Source organism: Tupaia chinensis, unplaced genomic scaffold, assembly GCF_000334495.1.
Source record: "Tupaia chinensis unplaced genomic scaffold, TupChi_1.0 Scaffold148646_1, whole genome shotgun sequence".
NCBI classification, from domain to species: domain Eukaryota; kingdom Metazoa; phylum Chordata; class Mammalia; order Scandentia; family Tupaiidae; genus Tupaia; species Tupaia belangeri.
The window spans coordinates 1,152,798-1,163,886 of record NW_006208495.1 but is presented as its reverse complement, the minus strand read 5'-3'; the positions used below and the strand labels follow the sequence as shown (position 1 = coordinate 1,163,886).

The 11,089-nt window shown below is 39.0% G+C and overlaps 1 pseudogene; it reads right to left on the bottom strand.

The window, feature by feature from the left end:
* Positions 1 to 2,989: 2,989 nt before the first annotated feature.
* The window catches only part of LOC102472436 (mitochondrial import receptor subunit TOM20 homolog pseudogene), a 20,652-nt pseudogene continuing 12,552 nt past the window's right edge, over positions 2,990 to 11,089 (bottom strand).

Genomic DNA, 11,089 nt, shown 5'->3' with positions numbered 1-11,089 from the left:
ATTCATTAGATGTGTGAATTAATTTGGGTAAGATTGCCTTTTGATTACATTAATACTACCAATCCAGGAACATGGGATGTCCTTCCACTTTTTTGTGTCCTTTTCTATTTCTTTTTTAAGATTTTCATAGTTTTCCTTATAGAAGTCCTTGACTTCCTTGGTAGGTTTTATTCCTAGGTATCTAACACTTTTTGTGGCTATAGTAAATGGAATTACTTTCTTCAGTTCTGTCTCTGTTTCCTATAGTATACAGAAATATTATAGATTTTTGTAAGTTAATTTTGTATTATAGAGTTTTTCATTTAATTTTGTATCCTGCCACTTTACTGTATGAGTTTATGACTTTGAGAAGATTTTTGGTATGTTCTACTGATTCTTCTAAGTACACAATCATGTCATCTGTAAAGAGAGATAGTTTCTTCTCTTCGTTCCCTATTGGAATGCCTTTTATTTCATTCTCTTGTCTGATCGCATTGGTTAGGACTTCCAGTACTACATTGAATAGGAGTGGCGAGACTGGGCAGCCTTGTCTTGTACCAGTTTTAAGTGGAAATTTTTTAGCTTTTCCCCATTCAGTATACTGTTAGTTATAGGTATACAGCTATATATATCTATATACCTTTTATTATGCTGATAATAAACAATTCAAAAAATTGAAAGAAAAGTGAAATTTTTCTTTCAAAAAGAAAAATTTTTGAAAGAAAAATGGCTTTTACTATGCTGAGAAATGATCCTTGTATGCTGATTTTACTGAGAGTCTTATCATAAAGGAATGTTGTATTTTGTCAAATGCTTTTCCCACAGCGATTGAAATGAGCATATGGTTTTTTATCTTTCTTTCTGTTAATTTGGTGTATTACATTTATGGTCTTGCATATGTTGAACCACCCTTGCATCCTGGGAATAAAGCCTACATGGTCGTGATGAATAATCTTTTTTATATGCTGTTGAATATGTTAGCAACTATCTTGTTTACAATTTTTGCATCTATATTCATCAGAGATATAAGTCTGTAGTTTTCCTTTTTTGTTGTATCCTTATCTGTTTTGAGAATGAGGGTAATGGAGGCTTCATAGAATGAATTTGGAAGGGTTCCTTCCTTTTGGAGCTCTAGAAATAGTGTGACTAGGATGGGGGTTACCTCTTCTTTAAAAGTTTTGTAAAATTCAACAGTGAAGCCATCAGGACCTGTACTTTTCGTTGTTGAGAGATTATTTATTACTGATTCAATCTCATTGCTTGTTATGGGTCTATTCAGACTTTCTATGTCCTCCTAAGTCAATCTTGGTTATAGATTATATGTCCAGGAATTTGTCCATCTCATCCAGGTTTTCTTTTTGTTGGCGTACAGTCACTAATAGTATCCTCTAGTGATGTTTTTTATTTCTATTATGTCTGTTGTAGTGTTGCCTGATTCATTTTGAATTTGATTTATCTGGTTCCTTTCTCTCTTCTTCTTAATTAGGCTAGCTAATGGTGTGTCACTCTTGTTTATCTTTCCAAAGAATCAGCATTTTCTTTCATTTATTTTCTGGATAGTTTGTTTATTTTCTATTTTGTTTATTTCTGCTCGAATCTTTATTATTTCTTTTCTCTTAGCATTTTTTTGATTTTTTGTTCTTTTTCCAATTCCTCGAGGCATGGTGTTAGGTCATCCTTTTGCCATCTTTCCATCTTTTTCTTATGCGCACTAACTGCTATGAACTACTTATGACTGCTTTTGCAGTGTCCCATAGATTATGGAAGCTTGTGCACTCATTATCATTTATTTCCCCCGTGAGTCAGCTGACATAAAAGCCTAATGCACAGGGAGCCCTGGGTCTCTCCCTATTTTCAGACAGACAAAAGCGAGCCATGAACCACATGGAGAAAGGCTGCTTGGCTCAGGAGATGCCAAGAAGTGACAAGGTCGCGGCCTTGTGTTCACAAGGAGCGAGGTCCCACCTGCTGCATTCTTGGGCAGTCTTCAGTCACACCGTGCTCATCATTCAACAAGATAAACTAATCAGTGAAGTGGGACTGGGGTACACTGAAGATAAAAGCAAAGGGAACACCTTCTCGCAAGCACATCTTCCAAGTTATTTCTACGTAAGTTTAAGGTTAATTCACAGAGCAGTGACAACCATACAATTCCAAAATCAACAAGATAGTTAGCTCACTTCTTAAAAAAAATCCATTCAGAAACACTAAGTCAGGCAAGCATGCAAATTTGAGAATATAAAACAGATGCAAGGCCTGGCTACCCAAACGCACCCCTTGGTGAAGTAGGTGTGACGGAGCTGAAGGGAACCCAGAGGAGCTGAAAGGAAGACTTCGGAGACCAGCAGACTCCCTCGTTCCGAAAACGAGCAGGCGTGAACTGGCAAAGCTTGCTCGGCTAGACTGCAGCTGGACACAGACCTAACTCCTGGTACTACCAGACATTTAAATCCCAAGGAAATAAATGTCCAGAATACGTTAAGCCCACTGATTTGTTCAAGACTGACAGGTGCGGAGGAATGGTTAATACAGCACAGCACACCTCACATATTTATATCTGAGAGCAAATGAGAAGATATGATCTCTCAGAACTTTAATGCTCAGTCTTCATAAACACAAGTTTCTATACAATTTTTGGATTCATAGCAAAATGTACTGTCTTTAAAAAATGTGCATTTAGCTGTCCCCTACATTTTTTGGGGGAAGGGGCACCTAACATGTTCTATGTACATTTTAACTGCTTGCTTTAGGAATAAAAGAAATTCATGGTATTGTGGTAACTCATAGTGTATTTATAAAATGAAAAGCTTTCTATCAATCCTACTTTACACTGGGAAAAAATAAATAAAACAAATAGATCTACACAAAGTAAACCTTAACTTTGGTAGATTTCAGCGTAAGCCAGTCCATAACAAGCATCTTTGCCTTATTCCCTAGAGCTGTTCAACTTCCCAGTTAAAGACATTTAAAGTATTTTTAACTGCAATTTTATGATGTTGACATTCGTTTCTCACTCCACATCATCTTCAGCCAAGCTCTGAGCACTTACAATTCTCTGTAAGAAGGCCGGCAGCTTGGGGACCACAGGAGGCGGCAGCGACTGTTGCAACACCTGCAGCAAGTGCTGCAGCTGCCCACACACGGTGATGGCGATGGTGTTGGTCAGGTGGTCCCACGCCTTTCTCAAATTCGCCTTGGACTAGCAGCTCTTCGCCAAGCTGTATCTCTTCAAGGAAGAATTTCTGAACGGCCTCAGCCTCTTTAAGGTCAGGTAACTTGGAAAGCCCAGCTCGCTCCTTGGCAAGCTTCTGTTTCTTTCTTCGTTGTCGCAGCCAGTTCTTGAAGTTGGGATCACTCTGGTGCTTGCGGTTGAAGTAAATGCAGTACCCGATGAAGAGCACGCTGCACACTCTGGCAGCGATGGCGCTATTCGGCCCACCATCTTCAACAAGCCGGCTGCGGTGAAGACGGCGCCCAGCCTGGCACCAGAGGGCTGGCACCAGAGGTGGGCCTCAAAGTCTCTGCACGCACTGCAGGGCTCACACCAACGCGGGCGGCCAGGAAGTCAGGAGTCCGCGCTTACTTTGGTGTCTCTTGTTTGTGACACTATTCCTATAGGATTAGGGCCCCACCCTTACAACCTCATTGAATCTTTTTTTTAATTATTTTATTTTATTAATCATCATTATTTTCAATATGACAAGACAGAGATACAGAGAGAGAGAAAGGGAAAGTGAGAAAGCAAGCTGCCAGAACCAGGACTCAAACCCTTGTCAGCCATGTGGGAATCCAGCCATCCTAACCACCATGCCACCTGCCAGCCCCAACTGGAGAATTTAATCCATTAATAGTCAACGTTATTATTGACATTTCCAGACTTGCTCCTCCCATTGAGTTGGCCATATTTTTGGTTGTTTTTGGTTCTCTATTGTTGTCTGTCTGTCTTTAGTTTTCTTGAATTTCTTGAAGAGCTGGTCTGGAGTTGGCAAATTCTTCCAGGTTTTGTTTGTCTGAGATCTTCTTTAATCATGATCTTTAATCATTTTTTCCTATATGACGGATAATCTTGCTAGGTATAGTATTCTTGGTTGAAATTGTTTTTCATTTAACACTTTGATTATATTTCCCCATTCTTTCCTTGCTTGCATTGTATCCAATGAGAGGTCTAATGTCAGTCTGATGGGATAGCTTTTGTAAGTGATTTGTCCTTTTTCTCTTGCCAGTCTTAGTATCTTGTCTTTGTGGTTTTAGCCAACCTGACTATGATGTGCCCTAGAGAGGATCTTCTTGGATTGATTCTATATAGGGTTCCATGTATTTCTTGGGTTTGAATGTTTGAGTGCTTCTCTAGACTTGGCAAGTTTTCTTCCAGGATTTCTTGGAATAGATTATCAATGCCCCTATTAGTTTCTTCACCTTCTGGGATACTAATTATTTAGCTGACTGGGCATTTCATTGTATCTAGTATTTCTCATATATTAGCCTAATTTTTCTTGGTTGTTTTTTCAGTTTTTTTGACATTTTTTTCTAGGTCAGAGTTTTTGTCTTCTACTTCTAAGATTCAATATTCTGCATGGCCTAACCTGCTTTTAATACTTTTGAAGGAGGTTTTGCTTTCCTCTATTACAGCCTTACTACCTAACATTTCCATTTGATTTTTTTTTATAGTGTCCAATTCTTCTTTCATAGTGTGGAAGGACTTCCTCATCTCTTGGAGATCAGCATCTCTTCCCTCTTGCATCTCATAGAGTTTTGTTGCCATTAATATTCTAAATCATTTTTCTGACATTTTGGTAATATCTTCTAATTTTTTTCCCTACTTGGAGACGAGTTACAGTGTTCCTTTGCTGGTGATATATTACTTGATTCTCTCATCCTTGAGGCATTTCTTCAATTTTCAGTCATTTGGTAATGGATTCACTTTTGGCTAACTTGTTGGAGAAGGATTCTATAATTGTGAGCTTATCTGTTCCCCTATATTGTGAAATAAATTGGTGCTATTTTCTCCCTTCTACTGTGTCTTCTAGTGTGGTAATCACAGGAGGAGTTTTGAAATCAGATTTATGAAAGGGAATTTCACTCTTTACAACCAGTACACTGAGGGGCAAAGAATTCTCTAAATTTCACAATATTCAGATGTGCAATATTATGCACCTAGACTTCCCTAGACAGTAGGTAAGGGCTGAGCAGTAAAAGAAGAATGTAAGGTAAAAGAAAATAAATTAGGAAACAGAAACAGGAAGAAAAATCCTGAGAACTGACCAGGCTGCTCACACTTGCACCTGTGAGTCTCTAGAAGGCCTTCGATTTCTTTTCAAGAAGAATTCTTCCTCAGATAAGTAATATGAATCCAGCCTTCTTCCTCCTTCAACATTTTCTTACTCAGAGATTTGTGACAACATTGCCTTCTTTTCAAGTTCTTCCTAATGTTTACTCTGATTAATCATACTACTACTCTTTTAAAACTCTTGTTGCCACTAGCGGGTCCAGTTATAATAATCATCTTAATTATAAGCTTTACCCCTCCGTTGTTGCAGGCCCTTGCTAAACTTATTGCCAACCAAATACAATCTATCTTTGTGTTACAGCAATATCAAACAGTGCCTAATAATATTAACCTCTCTCCTCTAGATGCGGCAGTTACAGCCTTCAGTAATTCATGTGAGGACACCTCTAACGTCTCTGCCTAATCTTGGGGCTAGCCTGACTGAGAGCAAGGACTGAGGCTCTGACTCCCCTCTCTTTGGCCCATTTGTCCGCTGGAAGAAGCTACAGAAGAAGAGATCTTCCGTCCATTTTCCCTGCATGATTTCAGGGTCTCCTGTACTACACTTATGCTAGGAAAACTTAACCTCTCAGAGACTCAATTTCACATTTGTAAAAGTGGAAATACCACCCTGAACTTTACAGATTTACTGTGAGAAAAAAATTAGCATATGCAAAACTCCTAAATGTGCCTTATATACCACAGAAACTAAGAAAAGACTTTAAAATGTATAAAGAATGAGGAAGGGGGACCAGCAGTTAGTGTAATGGCTATGTTGCTGGACTTCCATGTAGTCAACCGCGGTTCGTGTCCCGGACCCGGTGGCTTAAAATTCACACCGGGCGCGTGTGCGCGCGTGCCCAAGATCCCGAGAGGAGAATGGAGGAGAAGGGATTGGGGATTGCAGCATGGCCATTCCCCCTGGGGGGTGATTTCTCGCTTTCTGTCCCTCTGTATCTGGCTGGCTGGCTGGCGAGCGCATGCACCCTACTGCAAAAACCTCTCCAAAAAATAAAAATTAAAAATTAAAAAAAAGAATGAGGAAAGGAGGCCCAGCAGGCAGCATGGTGATTAAGGTCCCTGGACTTCCACATGGCCAATTGGAGGCTTATTTTCTCACTTCCCATCTCTCTCTTGCTCACTCTCTCTCCCTATCTGGTCAAAATAAAATAAAATAAAATAAGTCAAATAGAATAATTCTTAAAAAAAAAAAAAAAAAAAAAAAAAAGGACTGAGGCTTTTTCCTTTGAAAAATCAAAGAGAAAAGAAGAAAAGAACTGGAAGAAAAAGAGGGGGAAAAAAGCAGAAAACATGTTGCAGAAAATAAAATTGAGAAATTGAGTTAAAAACACACACACACACACACACACACAGGATAGGTTTGCACCCAGAAAGGGCAGCAGAGGCAGAGAAGGAAACGCCTGCAAGGATTCTGTCCTAGGTGAGGGAAGAAGCAGCAAATTAGCAAGACGAAGGCACAAGGAGGACAGAAAACTGTTTTTAAAAGAGAAAAAAAAAGTTAGAAGGAACAGAAAAGAACAAGAGGGAGAGAGAGACTTTGCCTACATGACTAGCACTGTGGTCTGGAAGAGAAGGACCCTGGCTGGGGAGGGGCTTCATATCTGTGAAGCTGAACCCAGAAAGGGCAGCAGGTATTCTGTCCTCGCTAGCACTGGGGTATGAAAGGGGAGACCCTGGCTGGAGGGCTTCACAGCCACGAATCTGAACCCAGATTGGCAGCAGAGGCAGAGATCTTACTTTTTTTTAAGAGAGATTTTTTTGCTTTAGGACACGTGCACTTGCCAGAGACACAGAGACAGAAAGACAGAAGGTGAGAAATCAACCCCTGGGGGGTATGGTCATGCCACAATCCTTTCTTCTCCATTCTCCTCTTGGGATTTTGGGCATGCACGTACGTGCACCCAGCATGAGTTTTAAGCTGCAAGGTCCAGGACTCGAACTGTGGTGGACTACGTGGGAGTCCAGCAACTGTAAGGATTATGCCATCTGCTGGTCCTCTAACTCGTACTTATACAGCAGAGTGTTAAGAATTCATGTAAATACTTACTTTGTTTTCTTCTATTATTATATATAACTTTATTTCATAATTACTTTTTTCTTTTAATATTTAAAAATAATGTCAGTCATCAAGCCAATCATTTAATGTAGTTTTATCATTTTAAAGTTGTAAAAATTTCGTCTATATTTTCCAAGCTGCTTCAGGATTCTGTTTATCCAGAGTCACAAGCACTAACTAGTTTAAGATCAGTGAGCAAATCTTCAAATTGCAATAGATGAAGTTCTTCCTTCACGGACTACCTGTGGAAAGAGTAAGTGGGAGGCTTTCATTTAAATCCATTCTACCAATCTCATAATTGGTATATTTCAAATATTTTATTTTATTTATTTATTTACTTTATTTCACATTTGCCAGAGGGCACATATGCTTGCTATAGAGTGCAAGAGAGAAAGAGAAGGGAAGTGAGAAAGAGAGAGAAGAGAAGTAAGAAAGCACCCCCCCTGCCCCCCACAATCTCTTTTCCGTTGCTCTATGTAAGATTTTTGGGTATGCACACACACACACCTGGCATGTTTCTCAAGCTGCCAAGTCTAGGACTTAAACTACACAATTAGCCATGTGGGACTTAGCCAACTTAACCACTATAGCACAGACTGACCCTTTGTGTATTTCTAAATAAATACATTGGTTTATTTTTAATAATGGTTTCTGACTTAAAAAACCGTTGCTCTATGTAAGATTTTTGGGTATGCACACACACACACCTGGCATGTTTCTCAAGCTGCCAAGTCTAGGACTTAAACTACACAATTAGCCATGTGGGACTTAGCCAACTTAACCACTATAGCACAGACTGACCCTTTGTGTATTTCTAAATAAATACATTGGTTTATTTTTAATAATGGTTTCTGACTTAAAAAAAATTGATGTATATTTTTGTGGGCTACAGTATGGTGGTTTTTTTTGAGAGGTTTTTGGTATAGGGCACTTGCACTTGCCAGAAAGACAGAGAGACAGAGAGGCAGAGACAGAAAGTGAGAAATCATCCCCTGGGGGGATGGCCACACTGCAATCCCTTCTCCATTCTCCTCTCGGGATCTTGGCCATGCACGCACACGCGCCCGGCGTAAGTTTAAGCCGCCAGGTCTGGGGACTCGAGTCGCAGTCAACTACATGGGAGTCCAGTGACATAGCCATTACGCCAACTGCTGGTCCCTACAGTATGATTTTTAAGGCATGCATAAAGTACATAATAATCAAATCAATGATAGAGGCATAATCATCTTCTTCAACGTTGAACATTACATTGTTTGTGGACATTTGTTAACAGTAATATAGACTGCCCAACTGTGTGATAATTGCTATGTTAGTGCTTAAGTCTGTATTTTATTATTTGTTTTCTTGTTGTTCTACGTTTTTCTTCTTTTTTCTTTATTCATGATAGACCATGTGTTCACACATGCAAGCATGCATATGATGAGACATAAGAGAGAGACAGAGAAGCACCTTCCACAGGATCTGGTCATATCACAATCCCCTTCTTCCAGTCCTTTATCCTATTGGAGCCTTAGCATTCACATTCATGTCCAGCGTGTTTCAGGCTGACCAGGCTGGAGATCTAGTTTGTCATGAACAACACATTACTGCTGTGCTATCAAGCTGTACACGCTGTCCTTGCATTCCTATGAAATGCTTGAATATTTTGATTTATTTATAGTGCTTTGGAATATATTACTTATTTTTTTCCCCCGAAAGGTATGTGCACTCACCAGAGAGACTGGTTGGTGGGGGGGAGAGAATCTCTTAGTGGAACACGGTCATGCTGCAATCCCTTCTTCATTTCTCCATCCAATCAGGATTCAGAGCATGCTTGCACATGTACTCAGCGTGTTTTCAAGCCTCTGAGGCCAGGATGCGAACCACATGGTCAGCTGTGTGAGATCCAGCTCCTTTAATGATTAGGCCACCCAGCACCAATCATGTATTACTTTATATTGCTTTCTTATTGTTGCTCTTAGTATTGCAATGTATAGATAACTTAATCTCCTGGTTTCAAAGTTGAATAGTTTTTTTTAAAGTGTATAATCTTTGCTTTCATTTAGGTCTCTTTACCCTCCCTTGTGAACTTAGCATTGTCTCAAGTATATGATGGTTACGATGGTGTTACACTTTTTTTTCATGACTGTAATTGTCATGTTTCTTTATGCATTCTCTGTGCATAGTTAGTCCCTGGTCATCAAAGAATGCTACTTCCTCAGGGACATTTGTCCTGACTTGGTTAAGTTGGCTAAAGCCAAGGAACTACAGAAAGTAAATCAGTTCATTTTTCAACAAATGTCATATTTACAATTTTAACATTTGTAAAAGTGATTACTTGCTGAATGGCTGTATTTCTTACTAAAATGAATGCTAAATGTAACCAAATGCCACATGTGGTTTTATTCCGTGACATATCCATAGTGCTTAGTGTTTTGTTTGGCACATAGTACTTAATCAGCAAGTACCTATTGAATGAATGAATAAACTTCTCTGGCCTGTGGGTTCCTCATTTGAATTATATAAGAAACATGAATAATTGTTAAATTTGGAATGAAAGCTATGGTAGATGCTGTATGAAAAGATGCACATGAAGAATATAAAAGAAAAATATGAAGAATAGACAGTAGCTATCATTATTGAAGGATAAAAAGAAGTTGTGATATGAATGGATGAAGTTAGAAGTTCAACACTATATGCTTTGACTGTGAAGCCATGACAGGCAATTCAAGTGAAAAGGTCAAGAAGCTGGTATATAATGTTAAACTGGAACCTGGCAAAAAGGTTCTCTCTATACAGAGACTGAAATTTTGAGTTTGAAAACAAGGTTGCCAGAGTTGGCTTTTTATATTACACTTTGAAATGTGTTGGTTACTTTAGCAAAACCTAAGTCATTTATTTATGCTTAATCATTTTAATCATTTTTTATGTTTATGTTTAATCATTTTGATCATTTTTTATTTTTCTATTTTTAATTTTTTTGTTAGGATCAATTTATTCTTAGCCAATTATGCTTGTTCTGCCCTACTTAGGATATCAGAAAATCTGGAAACAAACAAAATCTCTGAGAAGTCTCACTGTAACTTACATCTTTTTTTATTATTGTTGTTTTTTTAATTTTTTGCTACAGGGCATGTGCACTTACGGAGGGAGGGGAGAGAGAGAGAAAGAGAAACAGTGAGAAAGAAATTGAGAAATCACATTCCAGAATAATGGCTACACAACAATCCCTTCTCCTCCATCCTCCTCCTGGGATTTTGGACATGCACTCACACATGCCTGGCATGATTTTCAAGCCACTAGGTCTGGGATTCAAACTGCAGTCGGCCATGTGGGAGTCCAGTGCCAGTCCACTATGCCACCTGCTGGCCCCAACTCATGCTTTTCGATTGTCCTCTGTTAATTTGAGACACTTAAATAATTAAAAAAATGAAAACTTTCTAAATAAGTAAATTAAGGATAATTGTAAATAACCTTAAAATGTGGAATATAATCTCAAACTCATTAAATAATGCAAATCTTATCATTTCTCTTTTTATTATTTTTTTAATCAAATTTATTTTATTTATATTAATCAAGATTTAATTACAAGGACCAGCAGTTGGTGTAATGGCTATGTCGCTGGACTCCCATGTAGTCTATTGCAGTTTGCGTCCCAGACCCGGTGGCTTAAACTCATGCCAGGCACGTGTGCGTGCGTGCCCAAGATCCCGGGAGGAGAATGGAGGAGAAGGGATTGCAGTGTGGCCATCCCCCCTGGGGGGTGATTTCTCGTTTTCTGTCTCTCT